At 42.8% G+C, this 27131-nt stretch overlaps 1 long non-coding RNA gene across 5 annotated transcripts in view; it reads left to right on the top strand.

The window, feature by feature from the left end:
- LOC128100436 (uncharacterized) overlaps positions 1 to 27131 on the top strand; it is a 415354-nt gene that overhangs the window by 93110 nt on the left and 295113 nt on the right. For 4 of the 5 annotated variants that reach the window (XR_008214792.1, XR_008214795.1, XR_008214796.1 and 1 more), the window contains exons 3-4: positions 9383 to 9611; positions 11446 to 11618. This is a non-coding gene — a long non-coding RNA (uncharacterized LOC128100436). Of the gene's footprint in view, positions 1 to 9382; positions 9612 to 11445; positions 11619 to 13131; positions 13224 to 27131 lie in introns of all 5 variants that reach the window. The other variant, XR_008214793.1, reaches the window with a different exon arrangement.

Here is a 27131-nt window from a genome sequence, read left to right as displayed (position 1 = left end):
TTTTCATTGTGTGTGTATTTTAAATATTTATTTTATTATTTATTATAATGAGTGAGTGAGTGTGTGTGTGTGTGTGTGTGTGTGTGTGTGTGTGCGTGTGCGCGCACACGCATGCTGTGCCCTCAGAGACCAGAAGAAGGCATCAGATCTCCTGGAGTTGGAGTTATGGGTGATTGTGTGGTACTAAATGTGGGTGTTGGAAACGAGACTCCTGTCCTCTGAAAGGGCAACAAGTGGTCTTAACTGTTGAGCCATCTCCCTAGTCCCACTCCCTCTCTCTTTAAAGCTCTGAGCCAATAAAAGAGACAAAATTCTTGTAAAAGTAATCAGAGAGATAAAAGGAATTAACAAGGTAAATTACCAGTAATGACTTAGATTAACTATGTAGTCAGTTCAATGTGGTTATACACAGATACAACAATCAGATAAAGCAGCATTCTAAATGAATACACACTAATGCAGATTATGTAAGTGAAAAATAGATTAAAAAAAATGGGCCATTGTTAAAAAAATTGATTACAGGGGAAATAGGAAAAAGTGGGACAGAATATAAAAGAAATCACAAAAAATATTTTTAAATTTAGTCTTTAGGAAGATGTCTGGTCCAATGGATTTTGAGAATGAGTTCTTTCCAAACATTACGTAGCATAAAATTCTTGAGTCACTAGAGATAAAGTGGGCTTGGTGATGCACATCTGCCATCCTAACACTCCAGAGGTAGAGGCAGGAGGATTGGAAGGTCATGGCCATCCTCTGCTTTGAACAAACAGAACTCAGTATCTGAATGTAGTAAAACTAGGTCTGATCAAACACTCAAGTTTTACTTGAAATGCAAACACTAAAGTCATTTTGACGACTAGTTGAGATTTGCACCCTCTTTGCTGAGCTACATTAGATTTGACATATGGTAAAGGTGCACTTGAAATCAAGGGGGTAAAGTATAGACATTCATTAATGTCCTTGGAAAACTGACTAGGAATAAAAAAGCACTTAATAGAATTAAGGAGGACACAATAGCCTTTAGATATGCATACCTCTAAAGCTGACATAGGTTGTTAAGGAGAAAAACCAAGTGATTGGCATACACAAGAAGGGTAAGTGCATATTTGTGTTGGTTTTCAGTCAACAGCACTTGGCAATCATGTTGAAAATCTTAAGAAAAATGTTGAAGGAAATAAAATAGAGGAAAATCAGCATTAAAAAAATTAAAAGGAAAAAACTAGAAAAAATGTTTTCTAACAAATTTGAGAGTCACATGATTGAAATGATAAGTTTGCAAAGATCAATAATAAACCAATAAATGGATATTCTGTTCTCATAAAAATTTATCTTTTTTATGTATGTGAGTGCTTTGCCTACATGTGTGTCTGTGAACCATGTGAGTGCCTGGTGCCTGAGAAGGCCAGGAAAGGGTGTCAGATCCTCTGGAACTTAATTTACTGATGGTTGTGAGCTGTTGTGTGGGTGCTGGGAATGGAACCTGAGTCCTCTGCAAGAGCAGGAATGCTTTTAACCACTGAACCATCTCTCCAGCCCTATATGAATATTCTTGAAGAAAATAGGTAGTCTATACTGTGCCACATGTCATCTGTCCTTCATCCCGTTGATGTGAAGGACACGAGTTATCAGGAAACAGAAGCAATAGCATCTCACGGTTTAAGCATCATTGGCTGTCAGTAAAATTGACTAGTGAATGAGAAACAATTAAGTCAAAGCAGTCGAGAGTGGATTCAGGTACAGGTTCTGGGCAGAAGTATTCATGATTTAAAAAAAACAACAACTCTATTGCTTTCTAATTGCTAAGATCATTCTGCCTGTCAGCATCCAGTGCCAATGTCTATAAATTAACAGGAGTGGTATTTATGATCCCTAGGGATGTATATGTGAAATTCGGACAAGTATTGTGTTTCTCTGTCTATTATCTATCCCTGGCACTTACCATTTATCTTTCTAATCGTGTTTGTATCTTTCTACATTAAGAAGGAAGGCTATAGGGAGCCAGGAGAGAAGGTCCCTCCTTTCTTTCTGTCTGTGTATTATATTTGTTAAAGTATGCATACAAAGATATTCCCACCTTATGAATCTCTAAGTATATAGATTTATAAAAATATTTACAATGAAATATATAAATCCACAAATATATAAAATTAATAAACTAAGACTTTAAAAAGCGAGGTGACAGCATTTGTTGGCAGTGTACCATTAGTCATCCAGGTGGTACTTACTCTCACATTAGGCAGACTCTGAAATCTCAGTGATTTAGTACAATGAAAGTTTCTGTCTTGCTCAGATCACAGTTGAATGTAGCCATTCCATGTGGAACACATGTCTGCTACAGTTGCCAGAACAAGGGAAAAAAGCAATCTGAAGGGTCACTTTGGCTTTTTCTAAGAGATTGTATCATATATTTGCCCAAATTCATTTGGCCCAAGTCTAAACTGCAGTGGAATATGAGAAGTAGAGAAATCATGAAGGTTTTATTAACATTAGTGCTGTCTGATTTAGCTAGTATGTGAAGGGGAGCCAGGTCTCTGGGATGCCCAGTTGCACCACAAATGCCTGGAAATTACCAGAACAATTTGCTCTATTGCTTTGGCAATAGCTCTTTCACTTGGAAGTTGTTTGGAGAAACTTGAATGTGCCTTCCATTTTCATAAAGCATTGCCTGTCCACATAGTATCATTGTCATCATCATCTTCATCATCATCATCATCATCATCAGTCATGATCATCGTCATTACCACCACCACACTTGGAATAGAGCTGAGTTCTCAGTCAGGGAATCAAAAAGACTTCTGGACCTTTACTCACAGGGAGTTGAAATCAGTATGTTGGAAGTGAGTATGTCAGAGTTCTGATGGCCAATGCTAACTATTTGGACCAAGCAGGATGAACTGTGGTGCTCTGTAGAGCCATGTTGTCCCTTCATCACCTCCTCCTTCTCACCCCTGAGGCTGTTTCCTCTGGGGCTCACTTTGACTTCATGCCCAGATTGTTTAAGAACCTGCAACTGCACGTCCAGTGGACACGGTACACCACACAATCAATGGTTTGGGTTGCTCCGAAGGATGTTATATGCCTCTAAGCTACCCACCTTTCTGCCTCCTTTCTCTTTTGTTTTGACCACAAGAGGCACAAGGCAAATGGTTGCTTCATTAAGAACAGCTTGGGACAGCTAAACGTGTATTGTACCCCCTTTCTACAATTTTTTTAAAAATATTTCAACATTTTAATAGACACTTTTAAGTTACTTTAAGGGTTATAAACGAGTCCATACCAGGGAATCAGCCAACTCAGAGACATTTAGAAGGGCTAGTGAAGGGCTAGTGAAGGGCTCTTTGAAACAGGCATTTGAGTTCATGCGCTCAGTGAGTCAAATGTCACAATTAGGCATCAATTTCCTGGGTGCTCTTGTGAGCGTGTTTTTTTAAAGAGTGGCTTGGAAGGTAGGATGTTTATGGGAAGCCAATTGAAATGTGGCAGTCAGTTTAATAAAGAATCAGAAAGAAATCAGAGCCCTTTCAGAATTCACAAAGAGTTTTGCGTTCCTCTATTCCAGAGGGAATTTCAAAATCTCATTTACATATTGCTTCTCTAATAGGTGGGGTACTAAGTACTCTGACCAGACTTTAATATTTCTATGAGGATAATATTCATGAATAAAAGCTAAAAGATTCTCCCATTTCTCAGGACATAGCATGTTAGAGATAGATCGGTATTAGATGGTAGATGATGACCTGGTTTCTGTAGGTAGAGTTTTCCTGCCTGGCCCACAGTCAGAACAAATCTCTCTCACCTGCCAGTCCCACAGCCTCTCAAACCCGACCAAGTAAACACAGAGACTTATATTGGTTTCAAACTGTATGGCCGTGGCAGGCTTCTTGCTAACTGTTCTTACAGCTTAAATTAATCCATTTCCATAAATCTATACCTTGCCACATGGCTCGTGGCTTACCGGCATCTTCACATGCTGTTTCTCATCGTGGTGGCTGGCAGTGTCTCTCTGACTCAGCCTTCCACTTCCCAGCTTTATTCTGCTCCTTGCCCCGCCTACACTTCCTGCCTAGCCAATGGCCAATCAGTGTTTTATTTATTGACTAATCAGCAACACATTTGCCATACAGAACATCCCACAGCACTCCCCCCCTTTTTTTTTTCAAAAAGGAAGGTTTTAACCTTAACAAAGTAAAATTACATATAATTTGGGAATTTGGGCGTAGCTTCTCTTACTACTTCCTGCTGGAGGGGGACGCTGTATCTTCTGGGGAAACAAAGAAAATTTTAGGATTATGGAATAGTCCATGAGGCTGTATCATTTGAGCCAGTTGCCTTGAAACCATTCTGGATGTTGGATCATCTGGGCCATGGTGTCATCGGAGACCTTTCAGGGGGTCTTGGCTGGTCAAACCTGATGTATCTTAATCTTGAACAAATCCATAGCCTCTGGCTTTCTGTGGGAACAAAAGCAGAGTCTCCTTTCCAAAGTAACATATCCTTACATCCAAATTTTGAAGTCAAGGTACCTTTAAAATATACATTTTGGCATAACTCAACAGCTTTTACAATCAAATGTTTTTCTGCAGTTAAAAATCCCAAAGACAACACAATCCAGATTCTCTGTGTAATATTCATCTTCACGTGGCTTATTTTTTATATTAATTTTACTGTCTCTTTAAAGACTTTATTTTTTAAAACTATGTATTTGTTTCTATAACTGTATATATCACCTTTTTTGTCTCTTTCAAGCCTAGTATATTTTACACACATTGTAAACTATTACATCTGAATCTGTCTTATTGTGAATCTATTGCCTTAAACTGCAGCAGCTGTAGCTGCTGGCTCCGCCCACCTCAGCTTCCCAACATGGCTACGTTTTCCACCAGCTCTGGGAACTATCATGGGTCTATGCTTTTATCCAAGCAGCGTGTAGCCCAGAAACCTCTTTTTTTGTTTTATACTAGCAAAGTCTAAATCCACCACGCAGCTTAATGTGCCACTTGCAGAGGCCTCATTCCCGCCATACAGTGGCAGGTCGAGTGCACACACCAAAAACCCACAAGTAGCTCAAACCAGCAGCTGCCGCTCATTTGAGAGAGACAATTAGGAAGCTGTTTTTAGCTCCGTTTTAGAATCTTTTTTCTTAGTTTTTAGGTGGAAACTCTTGCCCCACGTTGGACGCCATTTGTAGGTAGAGTTTTCCTGCCTGGCCCACAGTCAGAACAAATCTCTCTCACCTGCCAGTCCCACAGCCTCTCAAACCCGACCAAGTAAACACAGAGACTTATATTGGTTTCAAACTGTATGGCCGTGGCAGGCTTCTTGCTAACTGTTCTTACAGCTTAAATTAATCCATTTCCATAAATCTATACCTTGCCACATGGCTCGTGGCTTACCGGCATCTTCACATGCTGTTTCTCATCGTGGTGGCTAGCAGTGTCTCTCTGACTCAGCCTTCCACTTCCCAGCTTTATTCTGCTCCTTGCCCCGCCTACACTTCCTGCCTAGCCAATGGCCAATCAGTGTTCTATTTATTGACTAATCAGCAACACATTTGCCATACAGAACATCCCACAGCAGGTTTCCATGGTGATATGTTCATTATCTCATTCTTTTCTAAGTTACCCAATTTAATTGCCCTATCCTTTCATCACACCTCCTCCTCATCCAACACTTTCCAGATCTGTTTCTGTGGCTACGTGGGCAGTATAACAGCCTTTCCAGCAGGTCGCTGAATGAAATGAGAACACACACACACACACACACACACACACACACACACACAGTGGGAGAGTGTGAAGGGAGAAGAATTGCAGCAGAATTTCAGGATGAAGGGAGGCAGAGTGGCAGGAATGTGTTCTCTACATGTATACAGTGCCCCCTGGCACCTTTCAGAGAGAGAGAGATGTGCCCTGCCTGGTGCAGAGAGATGCCATGGCTTGATTTTGTATGCTATTTGGCTATGTGTGACAGGTTATTAATCACATGTGACCAAAATAGCACACAAAAACAAGGGTTCTTACGTTTCCTTTTCTCAGGGTGAGTGCTTTGCCAAAACTCCTTGTCTCTGCACCCTTTCTAGTTTCTTTTTTTGAGTCCCAGTCTTTGTGTGTCCCCTTTCTTTGAGGACCTCTTTTTCAGTGATGTGAAGTAGATGGGGTATCTCCGGTGGGGGAGTTGGTGAGGATGAATACCAGGGTAGGGATGAGACAGGAGAAGCATGCTTTTTTTATTCTTTTCACATCAGCACCATTCAGTTTAAGACTCATTTGCAAGAAGACCATGATATCACAATTATTGCCTTGCTTTTCTGATAGGGTGCAGGTGACATTTAATATTCAAAAAAATGTTACAGCCAGAGAGTGCTGGAAATATGGTTTCTACATGAATTTCATATATACACAAATGGTACGTTCATGATACTTTTATACACTCTATTCCAGGAGAAAGTATTCCCCTGTCTTCTGTGAGGAAGTTTGATTGCAAGACAGTCAGAATCTGCTTCCTGTCATATGCATTGTTCAGTCATTCTGAACACTGCATGGACCTACTGTTTCATTCATCATACCAACAGGCCAATGTACAATGCACTGAGTCTGTGCTCCTTCTAGTTCAAGGGCCTAAGATTATATTGACTTCATTAGTCACTGTCATGGTTAGCTTTAATGGTCAGACTGGCATAATTTAGGATTACCTGAGAAGAGAGTCTCAATGAAGGATTATATATATTGAGTTAGCCTGTGGGTACATCTCTGAGGAACAGTTAAGAAAGTTACTTGATGTAGGAAGGCTTAGCCCACTGTGGGCAGTACCATTGCTTAGGCAGGGGTTCCTGAACTGTGTAACAGTGGGGAAATCTAGCTGAACACAGCAAACAAACAAGTGAGCATGAATGCAACCATTTCCGTCTGCTGTTGACTTTGAATGTGACGTGACTACTTGTTTGAAGTTCCTGCCTTGACTTCCCTACAGCTTAGTCACATCACATTCACAGTCAGGAGCAGAGGGACAAAGTGAAACTAGAATAGTCGTTATACCCAAGGCTGGCTGACAGGTATCTAGAATTGTGCCTGCAGTAGGAAGGGCCACGGGCAGGGGTGAGACCAGAACCAAACAGAACTCAGTAACAGTCTTCAGAAGTCAGCAACATCTTCTGTAAAGTGCCATATAGACTTTGTGGTGAGTCTGACTCAGTTCCTCAGTTCTGCTGCTATGGCAACAATCACAGGCAATCTGGAAAGGAATGAACATGATTGTGTTGTAACAAAACTTTATTCACAAGGCAGACAGTGAATTGGATTTGACCTTCATGCCACAGTGTGCTGAAACTAGAACCAAGTACAAACTAATGAGTGAGATGTAAGACTGAATAAGACAGAAGGGTGATCAATGGTTTTGACAAGATGAAGCCCAATATCAGTGACATATGACAATTAAATATGCAGCCCCTGAATGCTTGATTCTCTTCTAAGTTTTCCATGCACCACACATTGCACCTTCATAAAAATCAATGGTGTATGTAATAATTTCTTGGAGACACAGAGGTCCTATGATGTTCCCACAATCATGGAGCTAGTGAGTGGCAGGACTGAGTGTTTAGGCTCCAGTTCTTTTACATTAAGTGCCTGGCAAGTGAGAGATCGTCAGGGGGAAATACAGGGATGGAGTTGCCATGCCCGATAGGCTTGTTGTTGTTTCAGAGCACACTGTGTTGGAAAGCCAAAGCAGGGTGGAGAGGCTGCAATCTTCCACCTCCAGCTCCAAACTCTGTCTGGGTAGAACTGAGAAAAGGCAGAGAGCGGAGATCTCTAGAACATTAACAGCGTGAATATAAATACAGTGTGAAGGAAAACTGCAAAACAGACACACTTGAACTCACTGTTCCACTTAGAAACAAATAATTACTAAACTCACCAAACTCTTGTTTGAGCCTTCCATGTATCCATTCCATCCCATGGCGCTTAAATTAACTGAGTTATCTCCATATTCAGTTAGTATTTCCATTGGTTTTCTTTACGGTTCTGAAAATATGCATTCTAAACAGAATGGTATTTAGTTTTGCCTGGTTTTCACCCTTTTTTTGTGTGTGGATGTACTGGAACGACAATAGTGACCTTTGTCCTCCAGGCTTAAATGATTATGTTACTTTTTTAAAGTTTTATTTTTATTTTTAATTATATGTATATATGTCTATCTATGTGCAGTTATGTACACATGTGTGCAGTGCCCATGGAGGCCATAAGAGGTCATCAGACTCCCCGGAGCTGGAGTCACAGGTGATTGTGTGCTGGCCCACAGGAGTCCTAGGAACTGAACTTTGAAAGAGCAGTATTTGATCTTAACCACTAAGCCATTTCTGCAGCCCCAAGTTCATCAGGGGCAGCTCAGAAAAGGGTAAACAGTACTGTGCTCCCATAAAACTTTATTTATAAAATGGACAGTAGATTGGATTTGGCCTCTATGCCATAACTTGCTGAATCCTGAAATACAATTCTATGGTGTGAATATACTCTAATTTATTTGTTTGTCTGGATTAATGGCTGTTAGATTTACTTTCTATTTTAAACTGCTATGGATTCACCGTGCCATGCATTTCTATGAGTGTCTCATGTTATGAAGTAGAACAAGAATTTCTATAGGACACATTCTTACCAGCCTTATGCACAGACTGTGAACACGTTTAAGAAGAGGGAGTGTCAAGTTGCTTTCCAATGTAGTTTACCAATTCCTCTGTGCACCTGCAGTGCCTGAGCATGGGAGTGACTCCTCCCTAAATCTTCATATATACTAATCTCATGAACAGGGAAAAGTAACTCCTTGTGGTTTTAACGCACATTCCCTCTGTTACATTTGAAAAGCAATGTCTACATATGTGAATGTGTAGAGGCAGGTAACTATGCGGGTGAGTGTACATGGGCATGTGTGTGAAAGTGCACAGGCAAATCTCAGTGATCTGCCTGTCCCCACTTCTCCAGTGTGCCACCTTGCCTAGCTTTTTACATGGGTGTTGGGAATTGAACTTACATCCTCATGCTCGCGTGGCAAGCATTTTACTGACTGAGCTGTCTCCCCAGCTCCCTACCTTTGGATGTTTTTCAGGATTTAATATTTCCTTCAGACGCTTCCTATTTACTAAGAACAAACATCTACCAGACGCTAGCATGATTGATGAGGAACATGTCTTAATTACTTCCCTCATGCTGGCAGAGATGGCAAATGAGCCAGCAATATAAGCACAGAAAAGTCCCCTCTGGATCTAGATGGGCAAGTTTGTGCCTCCACATCAATCAAAATGCCATTCACTTTCTTGGTTTTTAGAGGCTGAGTGGTCCAGGCTTATTCATATTCTAGTTCATATGGTTTGAACATTTTTTGTCTCCTTCAGAACTCATGTTGAAATGTCATCTCCAATGCACCAGAGTTGGGAAGTGGGGCCAACTGGGAGGTGTTGTCACAGCTCTGGCCCTGTGAATAGAATCACGCTGCTCTACCAAGGGCTTCTGGGAGTGGGCTACCGCTTGCATTCTTCTGCCATATGAGAAACACCACTCATCCTCTCTGGAGGTCACAGTGGTCAAGGCACCATCTTGAAGCAGAGACTACACCCTTATCAGGTACCAAACTTGTCAGAATCTTGCTCTTGTAACTTCTCAACGTCTAGGGCTATGAGAAATAAATTTCTGTGATTTATAAGTTATATATTCTATTATACTAGCAAAAATAGACTGTCATTATTCCTACTGCTAATTAGTAGAAGGAATCTGGAAAAAAGTTATTTAATTCTTCTTTAAAAATATTTTTATTATTATTTATTTACATAAACATGTGTGTATATCTGTATATGTGCATGTGCCCGAGCTTAGGACTGTCCCCTGGAGCTAGAGTTACAAGCACTTGTAAACTACCTGATGTGGGAGCTGGGAATTGAACCTGGGTCCTCTGGAAAAGCAGCCAGTGCTCAAGACAGGGTTTCTCTGTGTAGCTTTGGTGCCTGTCCTGGATCTCACTTTGTGGACCAGGTTTGCCTCAAACTCACAGAGCTCCACCTGGCTCTGCCTCCCGAGTGCTGGGATTAAAGGCATGTGCCACCACCTTCCTGCTAGTTATTTAATTCTTAAATATAAGTTCATCAGTTCTTTTAATAATATGATGAATATAATAACATCTCTTTATGTTAGATATTAGCTGTTGATCTAAGTCTTTTCTAATTTTATAAGGGCCAAGAGGCTAAAAGTCCATTTCCCAGGCCTCCTGGGGGCTCTGGTTAGGTTCTCATGCAGACTCAGAAAACGGAGAAGTGGAATGATTTATTGTTCTCTGGTTGTGGCAAATGAGTAGCCATGCAGACATACAATGGAAGTGATGTTTGCTGTGGCTACCAGATGAGCTTCTGATGGCTCCAATCTCAGGGTAGACTACAAGTGAAATCATGAGTAGGGGCTTCCTGTGAGCCACGTACTTTCGGACTTCTTCAAGGTCATCAACGTTTTTCAATGTCCTTCGCTTCCCTTCATTCTGTTTGATAATCTCTGTATTAAAGATGCGGTGGTGCATACCTGTAATCTCAGCACTTGGAGACACTGGCACTGGAGGTATGGCTCCGTGGTTAAAAGCAAATACTGCTCCTCCAGTGGGCCCACATTAGGTTCCCAGCATCTGTGTTGGGGAGCTCACAATTGCTTGTAACTCCAGCCCCAGGGGATCAAGCACTCTTCTGAGGGAACTCTGAGGGAACCACATGCACGAGTGTGTACACACACACACACACACACACACACACACACACACACTCCACACAAACCCATAGCATCAAAATAAAATGCAGTTCACTAGTAATAATCTATTTGTTCAGTCTTTTTCTATAGACAGAGCTAGTGTTTTATATTCTTTGGATGGACCTCTGAATGTGAGCTGGACCATGGGGCTCATGCTTAGGAAAGGCTGTGGTGTATTAGACAACGCAGGGTGATTGAAGCAAAGTAGGAAGGCGTGTCCTAGAGCTCTGAGCTTCCCTCAAGTTTTCCTTGCCTGTTGGATACACAGGCAGAGCCAGTGAAGTGGCTGCTTCTCTGAGAGACCAACCACAGGAAGCTGAGGAGTCAGGTCTTTAGAAATGTGAAAGCTACTGCCCTAAATGGGACTTCCGTATCATGCCCCCCCCCCCCAATAAAACCCTCAGGGAACATTTGAGTGGAAGAGCAGGTAATAGCATGGGGATATGTGCAGTCAAAGCCAGCTTCTGGAAACGACATGGCTATTGAGCTCGTGAGCTCACTGTAGCTGTCAATCAAGGTTTGACTGCAGATGCCTTTCATTCCCTCCTCCCTGAGGGCCTGTGGTCAGGGAAAGGTTGCTGTGGGAAGGTGTGTTGTTTTCTTTAGTGGCGTAGCCACTGATATGTTTCCCATGCTCTAATACATAACTTCTCCCCTACGCTCCTGTAAGCAGCTCGTAACTCTGCTAGTCACACTGAAAAAGAAGCCTTGAAAGCAGATGTCCTGGGAATCGCAGAGGAAACGAGACTCTGGGACTCAGAGAGTCGGCCATGAAATGCTGCCCAGTCTTCACCCCATTTCCCCTTTCCAATCTTCTTTACTCTTGTCTTCCATGGAGGAAGGAAGGTAGGATATCCAAAGTACCCACTTTCCTCTTCTATCACAGTAGTTACCTACATCAAAGTAAAGACAAATAGAAAACTGTATTTAGGTCACTTGTGTCCATTGGACTCTGCATATATGTAAATGGGTATGCTATAGGTGTAAAACATTAGAGGTATGCATGCTTGCATATCTTATATATGTCACATATGGTTCCTCAGTAGAACAATACCTAGTGCAAGTGAGGACAACCTTGTCTTCCCCTTACCTCCCTCCCTCCCTCCCTCCCTCCCTCCCTTCCTCCCTCCCCGCTTTCCTTTCTCTTTCTTCTTTCCTTTCTTCCTTCTCCCCCTTCCCCCTCTTTCTTTGTGTGTATGTGGTGTGTGCACATGTGCATATGTAAGTATGCATGACTTATCAAACGTGGAGGCCGAGGACAACACTGAGTGTCCTCTATCACTATTTGCCTAACTCTCTTGAGACAGGGCTTCTCACTGAACTTGGTCCTAGCCTGGCAGCCAGCACACTTTAGCAATTATCCTGTCTCCCTGCATCTCCAGTATCAGAATGACACATAGGCAGCCATGTCTGGCTTTTTACATGGGTGCTGGGATCAAAACTCAGACCCCCATGCTTGTGCAGCAAGTACCCTTAGCCACTGAACCATCCACCAGGCCCCATCATTCTTTTAAAGCTGTGCTGCTTTACTTGGTGATCTGTGTCCAGTTTATTTTAGTGCAAGTTGATGCCATTCCATTTAGCAATGTTTCTATGCTTTATCTTTGCAGTTGGGTTTGTGTAGCTCAGGGCTCTGAGAAAACCTGGTTTCTAGAGAAACGCGTTAGAACAATCTCGTCTTTAGAGTGGTCACACTTCCTGTGTAACAATCTCGTCTTTAGAGTGGTCACACTTCCTGTGTAACAATCTCGTCTTTAGAGTGGTCACACTTCCTGTGTCTCCATCTTTGCAGAGTATCACTTTAAGGGAGGAAGCAAGGGTTAGCCTCTTCCTCATTTTTATACCAAGGACAATATTTGGCAGCTGTATTGAAGTAAGTAGAATACATTTGGCCTCGCCTTGTAAATCCCTTTGTGGTTTCTCTCATTTGTAAAATGGGAATGATGCTGTCTGTTTCAGAACAATCACTGTCAATATATAATGTGATAACAGGTCTGAGAAGACATCCAGACTCCAATGTCAGACATCCTTCAGAAAGAGAATGCGAGGTCTGTCGATTCCAAGAGCCCAGTGGCTGTGCTGAGTATGGGGCTAAAGAAATACAGCTTTGCATCACCAGAGCTCATAAATAATGAGCTGATGTTGGGCTTCAGCATCTTCTCTGTGGTGGACTGAATAAGAACAACCCTCATGGGCTCATATACTGGAATACTTAATCCCTAGTTGGTGGAAATGTTTGGGAAGAATTAGGAGGCCTGACTTTGTTGGAAAAGTGTATTGCTGAGGGTAGGCTTTGAGTTGGTAAAAACCCTGTGTCATTCCCAATGATCTCTCTCTCTGCCTTCTACTTGCAAATAAGGATGGAAGCCCTGAGCTGCTGCTCTAGCACCGTGCCTGCCTGCCACTGCCGTGCTCCCTACCATGATGGCCATGGACACACCCCAGGAAACTGTAAGCCCCTCAATAACCTCTTTCTTCTATAAGTGGCCACGGTATCTCATCCAGCGCTGAAAAGTAACAATGACAGGAGTTGGCACCAGGGAGAGGGCTGTTGCTGTGACAGGGCCTCACCATGCTGGTGCTAGTTTTTGGAGGAATGTGGAAGAGTTTGGGACTTTAGACTAGGAAATGATTGAATGCTCTAAGTGGAGCTTAATAGGCCGTCCTAGGAGGAGCTTGGAAGACAATAGTGCTAGAGCGACTGGACTGTGGAGACCCAGCTCAGCAGTTTTCAGAGCGGGGATGTTATTATCAACTGGCTAGAGATCTCCCTTGTGATATTTTGTCAAAGAATGTGGTTGCTTTCTGCCCTTGTCCTAAAAACTTGCCTCAGGCAACACTGAAAAATTTTGAACTAATTTTGTTGGCAGTAGAGATTCCAAGCTGATCTAATATTGACTCTGTCACTGGGTTATTAGTAATCACTTTTATGCAGATCTACAATGAAAAAGAGTAAGTAGGGCAAAAAGAAATACAGAATGTACAGTTTGAGGAGAAAAAGAATAACAGGAAATTTAATGTTGGAGTCAAGGCTTGTGCTGAAAGAGGTAAGGAGAGGCATGGTGTGAAATGGAGTAAAGAGAGAGGTACCCTCAGGGCAGGATCCCACCCAGCTAAGCTTCCAAAGGAAAGCTCATGCAAATGTAATTCCGGAAGAAGATCAGGTTCCATCCCAAGCAGGCAGCTGAATTCAGTGGCATCGGCCACATGGTTATGACATTAGAGTCACGAAGGATACAGGACCAGAAGGATTGCCTGTGGTTAAGCAAAGCAGCTGAGGTCAGACATGTGGCAAGAGAATTCCCAGAGAGACCTTTGCATGAAGCTGTGAAAGTGAAGCCTTCATGTCTTTGGAGACCCTGTGATGTTGGAGATGCCAAGAGTGTGGGATACCTGCCAAGGAGAGCTGCAAACAGGATTTGGAACCAGCCCAAGAGACTAGAAGTATGTTGCAATCAATAAAATTGGAAAGGCAGAGACAGTTAAGATCTATGACATTAGATATGGAGTTATAGGACTTGGAGTTTGCCCTGCTGGGTTTCAGTATTTCTTTGTCCAGCATTTCCTACCATGCCTCCACTTCTCCCTTTTGGAATGGTAAAGTATATTCTGTGCCATTGTATGTTGGAAGTCTGTAATTTGCTTTTTTATTTTATAGGAGGTTAAAATTAAGAGATTGTCTTGAGTCTCAGAAGAGACTTTGTATTTTTAAACTGTTAAGACTAAAAGACTGTGGGAACTTTTGAAGTTTGACTAACTGCATTTTGCATTATGATATAGCCATAAGTCTATAGGGCTCAGGGACTGGAATGTGTTGATTTGAATGAGAATGGCCCCAATGGGCTCAAATATTTGAATGCTTGCTTCCCAGTTAGTGGAACTGTTTAGGAAGGATTAGGAGGTGGCCTTGTCAGAGGAGGTGTGTCTCTGGAGGCAGGTTTGGGATTTCAAAAATCCATGCCATTCTCAGTTAGTTTTCCCTACCCACTATTTGTGTGTGTGTGTGTGTGTGTGTGTGTGTGTGTGTGTGTGTGTGTGTGTGTGTGTGTATGTGTGTATGTGTGTGTATGTTGGAATACAGTCCAGGAGTGGAGTTGTGTAAGGAGAATTCTGAGTGCTTGTGAGAAAACTCCAAGGAAACAGGAGTCTTGTGACCTCAGTTTCTGCAAAACAGAGTTTTTCTTGGAATGTGTTCTCATGCTCCTCCCAGGTGTAGCAGATAGGAGTGTGTTTACATTAGATTACTCCTTGTTGCTTGCTGCTGTTATTCAGTTAACAAAATTAAATGTTTATATGTCTTTATGGAAAAACCATGTTTTTGCCACGTGTGACATGCTTGTCCTTGTCATTGTACACTTCACTCAGGTGACTCTTCTTAACCCTCGGAGTATAAATTGTCTGTTGCTCTGAATCAAGAAGGCTATTCCATGAGACTTTATAGTCCACCTCATTTTTAGGCTTCATTCTCCCATGTCCTACCACCTCTAGAGTGGTAAACGTGTGTGGCTAAGGATGGAAGCTCTGAGCTACTGGCACCGTGTATGTTTGCCTGCTGCCATGCTCCTCACTGTGATGGTCATGAGCATACCCTCTGAAACTGTGAGCCCCCACATAAACCTTTCTTCTATAAGTTGCCTTGGTCATATTGTCTTATTATAGCCCTTGAAAAGTAATTAAGACACTAGCCCAGTCTCCCTTGCAAGTCTCTGAGCAGCTTGCAAGTGGTGTAGATCCATGAAAGACAACCCAAAACTTTGTGCTGGAAAATGGGACAAGGAAGTGAGAATATAGAAAATGGCATATGCAAATAGTGCATACTTGATCTAAAATGCTTGGGACCCAGGAGTATTTCTGAATTTAATTTTTCAAAATATTTGCATATAAATAATGAGATATTTAGGGGTGAGATTCCACTTGCATGAAACTTGCAAACATACTCATGCAATAGTTTTTGTGTCTCCCATTTGGAATCTGGTCTGTTACATGAGGTTAGGTGTAGAATTTTGAGACATTACATTGATTCTTAAGAACCTACTTTTGCAGGATTTCAGAGTTTCATATGAGGGGTGCTCAGTCTGTCATATTCCATCGTATGCTTTACTTATAATCCTACAAGGGCCCTTCCCTTTCTCTGCATGCTATGCTCCTATTCAAGGAATTATAATTTAAAATGTGACTAGAAAGGGAGTTGGGGGATAGCTCAGTTGGGAAATGTCTTGACTTCTAAGCAAGAGCACCCAAGTTTGATCATAAGAACCGTGTAAAAATTCCAAGCATGGGAATAGGTGCTCATAGTCTCAACACTGGGGAGGCAGAGCAAGAGGATCCCTGGGACTCACTGGCCAACCAGTATAGTCTAATGAGTGAGCTCCAGGCCAGTGAGAGACTCTGGCTCAAAAAAAGAGGAGCAGATAGCATTCCTGAGAATGACCTCCAAGGTTGTCCTCTGGCTTTACATATTCATGAGCACATATGCACTTTACCCCACACACAAACTCACCCCCCCACATGCATGTGCACAAAACTCACATATATACAAACATTAAAAAATGAGACTTACAGGGCTAGTGGGATGACACAGGGGACAAAGGCATTTGAGGTACACACTTAACAACCTGATTTCAGTCCCTGGAATCCATGCAAGGGTGGAGGGAAAGAGGTGACTCCACAAAGTTGTCCTCTGACCTCTATGTAAGTGACTCCTCCATATCACACACACACTAGTGCTGATGCTGATTAATAATAATAATAATAATAATAATGATAAAATAGTAATCATCATCATCATCATCATTATCATCAAGGCTGTCTTCTCTCTCCATATCTAGTCAATATAGTACTCGAAGGTCTAGCTTGAGCAATAAGACAACAAAAGGAGATCAAGGAGATACAAATCGGAAAAGAAGAAGTCAAAGTATTGCTACTTGCAGATGACATGATAGTATACATTAGTGACCCCCAAATTCTACTAAGGACCTCCTACAGCTAATAAACACCTTTAGCAAAGTGGCTGGATACAAGAATAACTAAAAAAACCAAACCAAACCAAACCAAAACCCAGTAGCCCTCTTATATACAAATGATAAAAGGGCTGAGAAAGAAATCAAGGAAACATCACCATTCATAATAGCCACAAATAATATAAAATATTTTTGGGTAACTCTAACTAAGCAAGTGAAAGACCTGTATGACAAGAACTTCAAGTTTTGAAGAAAGAAAAATTGGAGAAGGTGTCAGAAGATTGAAAGATCTCCCATGCTCATGGATCGGTAGGATTAACATAGTAAAAATGGCCATCTTACCAAAAGCAATCTACAGATTCAATGCAGTCACCATCAACATTCCAATACAATTCTTTACAGACCTTGAAAGAACAATACTCAACTTCATATGTATTGAGAACAATACTCAGCTTCATACTCACTAAAATACCCAGGACAGCTGAACAATCCTGTACAATAAAAGAGCCTCTAGAGGCATCACCATCCCTAATCCCAAGCTCTACTACAGAGCTGCAGTAATAAAACAGCATGGTATTGGCATAAAAATAGACAGGTGGATCAGTGGAAATGAATCAAAGACCCAGATATAAATCTGCACACTATGGACACCTGATTTTTGACAAAAAAAAAGCCAAAATTATACAATGGAAAAAAGAAAGCTTTTTCAACAAATAGTGCTGGCATAACTGGATGTCAGCATGTAGAAGAATGCAAATAGATCCATATCTATCACCCTGCACAACACTCAAATCCAAGTGGATCAAAGACCTTAACATAAATCCAGTTACTCTGAATCTGATAGAAGAGAAAGTGGGGAATAGTCTTGAATGCAGTGGCAGGAGACCACTTCCTGACCAGTAGCACAAGCACAAGACTGACAACTAACAAAGGGGACCTCGTGAAACTGAGAAGCTGCTGTAAGGCAAAGGACACTGTCAATAGGACAAAATGGCAGCCTATAGAATGGGAAAAGAGCTTCACCACCCCACATCTGATGGAAGACTGATCTCCAAAATATATAAAGAACTCAAGAAACTAGACATCAAAATCCAAATAATCCAATTAAGTGGGTACATATCTAAACAGAGAATTCTCAACAGAAGAATCTCAAATGGCAGAGAAACACTTAAAAGAAATGTTCAATATCTTTAGTCATCAGGGAAATGCAAATCAAAATGACTCTAGATTCTATCTTACACCTGTCAGAATGGCTAAGATCAAAAACACAAATGACATCATATGTTGGAGAGGATGTGAGCAAGAGGAATACTTCTCCACTGTTCATGGGAATGCAAACTTGTACAGCCGCTTTGGAAATCAATATGGCGGTTTCTCAGAAAATTGGGAATCAATCTACCACAAGACCCAGCTATACTACTATTAGGTACATACCCAAAGGATGCTCAATCATATCACAAGGACACTTGCTCACCTATGTTCATGGCAGTTTTATTAGTAATAGCTAGAACCTGGAAACAACCTAGATGCTCCTCAATGGAAGAATGTAAATTACACATTTACACAATGAAGTATTACTCAGCTGTTAAAAACAAAGACATCATGAAATTTGCAGGCATATGGATGGAACTAGAAAAAAAATCATCCTGAGTCAGGTAACCCAGATCTAGAAAGACAAACATGGTATGTACTCACTCATAAGTGGATATAAGCTGTAAAGTAAAGGATAACCATGCTACAATTCACAGACCCAGAGAGGCTGGGTGACAAGGAGGGTTCAAGGTGGGGTCACATGGATCTCCCTGGGAAGAAAAAATAGGAAAGATCTCCTGAGTGGATTGGTGGGCAGGTGGCGATGGTAACTTGAGGGATCATGTTGGAGAATGGATGGAGGGGGAAAGTACTGAAAGAGATGACCAGAAAGCTAGGCAGAGGAGAGATAGGTGGGGCTGGCGAGCAGAGAAAAAAAGGAGCCAGCCAGTTAGCCAGATACAGAGGAAGTAGGAAAGCAGAATGGACAGCATGTAGGTAATGTAAATGAACCTTGAGTCAGCACATAGATGAATAGAAATGAGTTAATTTAAGTTAAAAAAAAAAAGCTAGCTAGAAACAAGCCTAAGCTAAGGCCGAGCATTCATAATTAATAATAAGTCTCTGTGTCACAATTTGGGGGCTGGCTGTCCAAGAAAGCCTGCTACACAGGGCTGTCCTGCTCTCCAAGCCACAGCTCTCTTCTTCTATGTGGTGTTGCAATGAGGGAACACATCCTAATATTGCCACGGTTTGCACCCTCCATGACTGTTGACTTTGTTATGGAGTCAGGTAATGTGGAGTCCTGACTTACTAGCTGAGGTTCTGCATAAATCCAGCTCACGTACCTGATCACACTTTGGATAGACTTATTCCCCAGGTCTTGGTGTGGATTCTAGATTCATGTACACCTTCACTGTGCCTCTGAGGATTTCCTCAGAACCTTGGCATTAGGTCTTATTGATACTTTTGGCTTTTACTACATATACTTTCTGCGTACAGTGTGACAGAGATGCTGAATTTGATAATGTGCTTAGCTTGGCCAAGCTAGGAGAAACCCACAGGAACCTTTCTCATCTCTCCATCTACCTTGCTGTTGCTCTTTTCCTGTGACTTTTCACGTGTCTCCTTTCCCACGGACTGTTTTTAGACCTGTCAGGCAGAAACTACTGTCATGCAACAGTCATACCTTTATTATAACTCAAATACTCAGTCAATTGCATCATCATTATCCATCTGTTTATCCATGTCAAAACTGATAAATCATCCCTGTGCTTCTCCGTGTCTCCCAGATTTCCATACAGTTAAGTTAGGGCATTATAGCTGAGTTCTGGCCCATGGGCAGAAGTTCTGGACAGTACTGACTGTTGAGATTATTCCACACAATCCTCCAGGGAAGACCCTGGGTCTCAGATTGTGTAACTAAAGATCAGAGAAGGAAATAGGTTCTATACTGGACTCTGAGTGTAAATGATAAACATGCTTGCATTATATCACAGAAATGGTGGGTCTGTTGAAGCAGCTGGTATTAACTACTCTGACTAAAGCAGTATTTTGGTCTTATTCTTTGTGGATACAAACAGTTGTTAACTATAAAAATTCTCATTTTGAGAGTTCATTTATTGTTATTTTATGTATGTGGGTGTTTCATCTGCATGTATGTGTGTACACTGTGTGTATGTGGTATCTGGGATGAGGCAGAGAGGTGCCTGGATTCCTGGAACTGTAGTTACTGTAGTTATGGTTGTAAGCCACTGTGTGAGTGTTGGGAACCTAACTTGGGTCCTCTGAAAGAGCAGCTAGTTTTCTACACCACTGAACCCTTTCTCCAGCCCCCATATGAGCATTCTTAACATATGGTGAAGTTACAGTACTGGGCTGGACAGCCATCTGCCCAGTGGGCAAGAGCATGTACTGCTCTTCCAGAGGACCTAAGTTTTGTTCCCAGAACACATGTTGGGTGGCTCACAAATGCCTGTAACTCCATCCCCAGGGGATCTGAGGCCTCTGGTCTCCACAGGTACTGCACACATATGTATTCACACACATTCATACACACTCACATACATGTCTGGACATGTGTGTGTACACATAACTAAAAATGGTGAAATAAATACTTTTAAGACTTGGTTAGCCAAGGAGAGTTGAGAGCATTTTACGTAAGGCTGGTTCTTGTACAGATAGAAGTCTGGGCCTAGCCACACATTATGCCCTTGCTGAAAATAGGCTAAGAGGATCTTCACATGAGTCACTCTGTCAGCTCAGGTGAGTCCCACAGTCTGAGAGAGAGTTTACCGCCAACTATGTCTTGCTTTCCCCTTTCCTTTTAGACCAGTGGTTCTCAACCTTCCTAAGGCTGCGACCCTTTAATATAGTTCCTCATGTGGTGGTGACCCCAGCCATAAAATTATTTTCATTGCTACTTCACAACTGTAATTTTGCTCCTGTTATGAATGGTAATATAAATATCTGTGTTTTCTGGTGAACCCTTGAAAGGGTCATTTGATCCCCCAAAGGGGTCATGACCCACAGGTTGAGATCCACGTCATAGAGGTGTTCTGCTGGGAAGTACTATGGATGGAACACCCTGCTTTTATGTTCATGGTTAATGTGAAATTGTTGCTGCTTCCTCTTACTTCCTGTTTGGAGTCCACAGAGGAGGGAGCCAGAAAAAATTCCATTTTCCTTCTGGGAGATGCATATTGGCTGCCAGCCTGAGGACAGGGTTATTGAACAGTCTTGATGACTGACTTTTTTTCTCATATAAAATGCACAAACTCAGGGATAGAAGAGGCCAAGGCATGGTGCATGGGTTTTTCACTGATTCCAAATATCATAATGGACTCAGATTGAATTTTGTGTATGATTCTTGAGAAATTTAAATATCTCATTTCCTAGGGCAATAATCAAATAGTAGAGCATGATTTGGTGACAAATATCAAAGTTAAGGCAACTGGATGTCAAGATTTCTGTAAATATGGTTCATTTAATCTTCCAGAACAATCTGAGGGAGCCGTTCCGATGAGTAGAGTTCCCCAGGGGCTTATGAAATGTATCTAAAACCCAGTTTTGCAGGCCACACGTCTACTCTCCTCTGCCCTCGTTCTTCTGATTTTCACTGCTCTTTTTCCCCAGTTTCCCCATTGAGTCTCTCTTAACTGAAGAGCATGTGGTGATATTGTGTCCCCCAATATATTGTGCACCCTAATAAACTTATCTGGGATCAGAAAACAGAACAGCCACTAGATAGACATAGAGACCAGAAAATGGTGGCATTCTGGAGGCAGAGATCCATCCGAATCTCTGTGAGTTCAAAGCCACACTGGAAACAGCCAGGCATGGTGACTCACACCTTTAATCCTAGGAAGTGATGGCAGGAAGCAGAAAAGTATATAAGGCATGAGGACCAGGAACTAGAGGTTTTTTAGGCTCTGTTAAACTTTTAGGCTTTTAGCAGCAGTTCAGCTGAGATCCATCCTCAGAGGCTTTCAGTCTGAGGAAACAAGAACAGCTGAGGAACTGGCATGGTGAGGATGTGGCTTGTTCTGTTTCTCTGATCATTCAGCATTCACCCCAACACCTGGTTCCCGGTTTGTTTTTATTAATAAGACCTTTTAAGAGTAATGCTAAAGAGCATCCTGGGGTTATCCTGGCTCCTCAGTGCCTGGAGGGAGAGGCTGGCAACAGTCTCCTTACTTCTCTGAAACTCACTTCCTGCCTCATGGAAGTTTGTCCCTAGGCAGAAAGGAGAAAGGGCCATGGAGCAGGCACTTTTTCTTTGTCTTTTCTCATTCCTCTCTCAATACACTGTGTTGGCTGCTTTTGGGTCAAAAGATGAAAACTGGAGACCATGTGTTTGTTTTCTCCCTGGTGAGACTGAGTTGTCTCAAGTTAACCCATCCCCACCCCAGTCAAGAACAGATTATGCAAGAGACCCTAGATTTTCCTCCCCACTGTAAAGAGTCTTTAATTCCTATTCTTGGAAAGGCAAGCCTGACTCTGGAATTCTATTTAGGAAGCATGGTTGAGGCCCCTTTAAAGAGCTGAGACACTTCACTGAAACCCTGTTGGATCCTGTAGCCTGAAGAGGACCCTTCTGCAGGAAAAGGGTGTGGTGAGAGCTACTCACTGGGCAGGCTCATTGTAGCTCTAGCCAGTAGGGCCTGCTTTCCAGCCACCATATAGATGTCCCTATAATCAAAATTCCTACTTGATGTGGTAATGGCATGAAAGTAACTCTGGGGGATAGGGAGACCTGATTTTCAATCCCAACCCCTTATGAGTTGTGACTTGGTAAGTCACTCTAGGTCTCGAAGTCTGGGAGGCATCCATCATAAGTATGCAATCACAAATCTGAGGGACACCCATGCTTAGGGTGAGGCCAAGATGGAGCTGATTCTACTACTGCTGGTGTTTTCCTCCTCCCTACCTCCTCTTCCTGACCTCCTCCTCTGCTTCTTCCATTCTTTCTCATACCCACTATCCCTTTAGTCTTTATTCCCAAGAGAAAACTTCTACCCCGCAGATAAGTTCTCATGACTTTCTGTTTGCTCTTTAGAATCTAATGGCTACTTAAGGAAAAAAAATGAAAAAAATAAAACCACAGCTGTAATTCTGGAAAAAATGTATAATTCTAGACATGAATCAACTCAATCTTTATCTAAATATGATTTCCACCATCTTGATGAGCCTTGTGTTTGTACTACCCTCCTTTGGAGAAGAGAGTATGATGACTGTTTTTCCTTCTTGTCTCAACATTTACTGGGAGAGTGGGTAGACAGTGATGGTGGTTGAGGGTGGGTAGACAGACAGTGATGGTGGTTGAGGGTGGGTAGACAGACAGTGATGGTGGTTGAGGGTGGGTAGACAGTGATGGTGGTTGAGGGTGGGTAGACAGTGATGGTGGTTGAGGGTGGGTAGACAGTGATGGTGGTTGAGGGTAGGTAGACAGTGATGGTGCTTGAGGGTGGGTAGACAGTGATGGTGGTTGAGGGTGGGTAGACAGTGATGGTGGTTAAGGGTGGGTAGACAGTGATGGTGCTTAAGGGTGGGTGGACAGTGATGGTGGTAAAGGGTGGGTAGACAGTGATGGTGGTTGAGGGTGGGTAGACAGTGATGGTGGTTGAGGGTGGGTGGACAGTGATGGTAATTGAGGGTGGGTAGACAGTGATGGTGGTTGAGGGTGGGTGGACAGTGATGGTGGTTGAGGGTGGGTAGACAGTGATGGTGGTTGAGGGTGGGTGGACAGTGATGGTGGTTGAGGGTGGGTAGACAGTGATGGTGGTTGAGGGTGGGTAGACAGTGATGGTGGTTAAGGGTGGGTAGACAGTGATGGTGCTTGAGGGTGGGTGGACAGTGATGGTGCTTGAGGGTGGGTGGACAGTGATGGTGCTTGAGGGTGGGTGGACAGTGATGGTGGTTAAGGGTGGGTAGACAGTGATGGTGCTTGAGGGTGGGTAGACAGTGATGGTGGTTAAGGGTGGGTAGACAGTGATGGTGGTTAAGGGTGGGTAGACAGTGATGGTGGTTGAGGGTGGGTAGACAGTGATGGTGGTTGAGGGTGGGTAGACAGTGATGGTGCTTGAGGGTGGGTGGACAGTGATGGTAATTGAGGGTGGGTAGACAGTGATGGTGGTTGAGGGTGGGTGGACAGTGATGGTGGTTGAGGGTGGGTAGACAGTGATGGTGGTTGAGGGTGGGTGGACAGTGATGGTGGTTAAGGGTGGGTGGACAGTGATGGTGGTTGAGGGTGGGTAGACAGTGATGGTGGTTGAGGGTGGGTAAACAGTGATGGTGCTTGAGGGTGGGTAGACAGTAATGGTGGTTGAGGGTGAGTGGACAGTAATGGTGGTTGCAGAAATTCCTATGCTACTAGTAACTGGTGTGGTTCTTTTGATGTTCTTGCTTTCTGGACTCAGCAGAGTTTCTGGTTCATCCCCTTTCTCTCATACGAGACATTTGTTTATTAGCTATATGGGAATTCCTTTTGCTTGAGTCTCTGCTTTGTAAAGTACTTGACCTCCAAAAGATGGTCCCTGGCTGTCTGTCGCTCTCCTGGATTTCCTATCTGGTAAGTTCTTTTTTTCTGTTCTTGTTTTTGATAAGGGACCATCAACTATTGTGCTTTTCTGCAGAGGCGGGTCATGGGGAATCACTGTCTTTAGTTGTAGACCCTCTGCTGAACCCACCAAGTACCAATGGATAGCTTTCAACCTACAGTCACACAGATCATCCTTTTAATCTCAGTGGGTCACAAAATAAAATGGATACACAGGGATGTGTGAGAGAGATTTGTAGGGAGTGGGGACGGGGTTGGGCAAGGATAGCAGGCAGGCAAGGATGAGAGTATACAGTATGTGTAGTATATATATGTAAATTGTTAAAAATAACTTAAATAAGATTATCTAATGATACCCAGCCCTCCAGTGCTGAGAAAATGATGGGATTTGACTTTTGGTGGTCCTCATATTACATATAAAAGGGCTTCTCCTCTGCAGCTAATGCTACTTAAAGAATCAGTTCACTCCATACTTAAGTGTTCATTACTTAACTAGTAAGTTGATTAACAGTTAATCGAAGAGGAGATCATTCCCGCTGACTTAATTGCAGTAGCAATTTCAACTGGATCTAGATTTCAGAGAAAGGAAGCCACAGATCTGAAGTGCAAGAGAGATCTCTCTTGCTCCTTTTAAGGTAGGAGAGCCATAAAATAAGGAAGGTATGTGGTCTCTGGGAGCTGAGAACTGTCCTCATTGGCAGGACTGAGGACACCAGGAGCTCAGTCTAGAGTCTCTAGAGTCTCGGGAAATGAATTTTGGCCAACGATCTGAGTGCTCTTGGAAGGGACTTCTTCTTCAGAGCATCTGGAAAGACACTGTCCTGGCTGGTTGTGTCAACTTGACACAAGCTAGAGTTATTCAGAAGGAGGGAGCTTCAGTTGAGAAAATGTCTCCATAAGATCAGGCTGTAGATAAGCCTGTAGGGCATTTTCTTAATTAGCGATTGATGTGGGAGGGTTCAGTCCATTGTGGGTGGTACCATCCCTGGGCTGGTGGTCCTGGGTTCTATAAGAAAGCAGGCTGAACAAGCCATGAGGAGCAAGCCAGTAAGCAGTACTCCTCCAAAGCCTCTGCATCTGCTCCTGCCTCCAGGTTCCTGCCCTGCTTGAGTTCCTGTCCTGACTTCCTTCAATGATGAACAGTGGAAGCATAAGCCAAATAAGTGCTTTCCTCCCCAACTTGCCTGTGGTCATGGTGTTTCATCACAGCAATAGTAACCCTAACTAGGACACAGATGTACCAGCAGAGTGGGTTATCGATGTAATAGACCTGACCATGCTTTTGGGAGGATTGTAGAAGGACTTTGGAACTTTGGACTAGAAAAGCCATTGAGTGTTGAGAGCTCAGAGGGCTATTCTGTAGGAGCTTGGAAGATAAGAATGATGAGAGCAATGTAGAAGACGGAGGCCTGCCTTGTGAAGTTTCAGAGGGAAGTTTAAAGACTATCATGGCTGTTTGAAATTTTGAATTAAGTGTTTGTAATTCTGGTCAGCTGGGACTAAAGAAGCATCCTTGATCAGCAGGAGACCAGCACCATTGGAAACCTTTGTGTTTCTGGGACAATTGAAGCTGGTTAGCTGAAGCTAAGAAATTGGTGGTGATTAAGAAGAGACCACATCATTGAGATGAAATCTTCTGGGAAGTGTTTCCTCAGAATCAGTACACAGAAGCTGTGTTCTGGAGGTGGACAAGGTTGTACCTCAAACTGGCAATGGAACTGGGCAGAGTAAGAGTCACCCAGGTGGTACTGGTTTTGAAGGCATGAAGGGGTCTTGGAGAGCAGCTGAGACTTGGCAGTGTGAGAGGCCAGGGGAAGACATTAGTGAAGGTGCAGCCTCAGTAGCAGTTGAAAGTTCAGGATTAAAAGGTTCACACAGAGAATTTAAGGCTTGGCATCATGAAGAGAGCCCAGGAGAGACTAGTGGTGAAGTTGCAGCAAGAGATCCCAGCATTTTGGAAGCTACAGTACCATGGGATGACTACTAAGAACAGCATGAGTGGTAGAGTGGAGCTTGCCTGATCTTAGTGGACAAGCTGTGTGTGCTGCAGAGGACAGAGCTGGAGAAATGACCCAAGTCCTCTGGAGGGGCCCAGAAAATCACGGGTGAATCCAAGCTATTGGACATGGAGTTATTTACATTGTTGGAGTTTGGTTTTGCTTGGTTCAGGTTGTGACTGTGCCCTGGTTCTTCCCTGCTGAAGTAAGAAAGTACTTAAATTATTTTTTATTTTATAGGAGCCCACAGTTGAGAGACTTTCAACTTGAGAGAAAGAGAGAGAGAGAAGGAGGGAGGGAGGGAGAGAGAGATATTTGGGGGTTTCACAGAGAATTCGGATATTAAAAGAGACTGGATGTTTTTAAAGAGACAACTTTTAAAGTGTTTTAATTTGTAAGGTTGTGGGACTTTTTAAGTTTGTAAATGTTTTATATTGTGATGTCTTTATTAATGTGTAATCTTTGGAATGAATAAGAAAGGAAAGTTTGTGGCTTAACAGTGGAGTGTTTGTATGTAAAATTGACAAGGGGTCAGTTGTGCTGGCTAGTTTTATGTTGACTTGGCACAAGCTAGAGTCATCAGAGAGGAGGAAGCCTCAGTTGAGAAAACACCTCTATAAGATTGGGGTAGGCAAGCCTGTGGGGCATTTTCTTAGTGATTAAAGTAGGTGGTCCTGGGTTCTATAATAAAGCAGGTCGAGCAAGCCACAAGTGCAAGCCAGTCAGCAGCACTCCCCCGTGGCTTCTGCATTAGCTCCTGCCTCCAGGTTCCTGCCCTGTTTGAGTTCCTTCCCTGACTTCCTCCAGCAATGAA

This window comes from Peromyscus californicus, unplaced genomic scaffold (genome assembly GCF_007827085.1).
Source record: "Peromyscus californicus insignis strain IS unplaced genomic scaffold, ASM782708v3 Scaffold_11__1_contigs__length_118956290, whole genome shotgun sequence".
NCBI classification, from domain to species: Eukaryota; Metazoa; Chordata; class Mammalia; order Rodentia; family Cricetidae; genus Peromyscus; species Peromyscus californicus.
The sequence above is the reverse complement of the archived record's forward strand: the minus strand, read 5'-3'. Positions and strand labels throughout refer to the sequence as shown.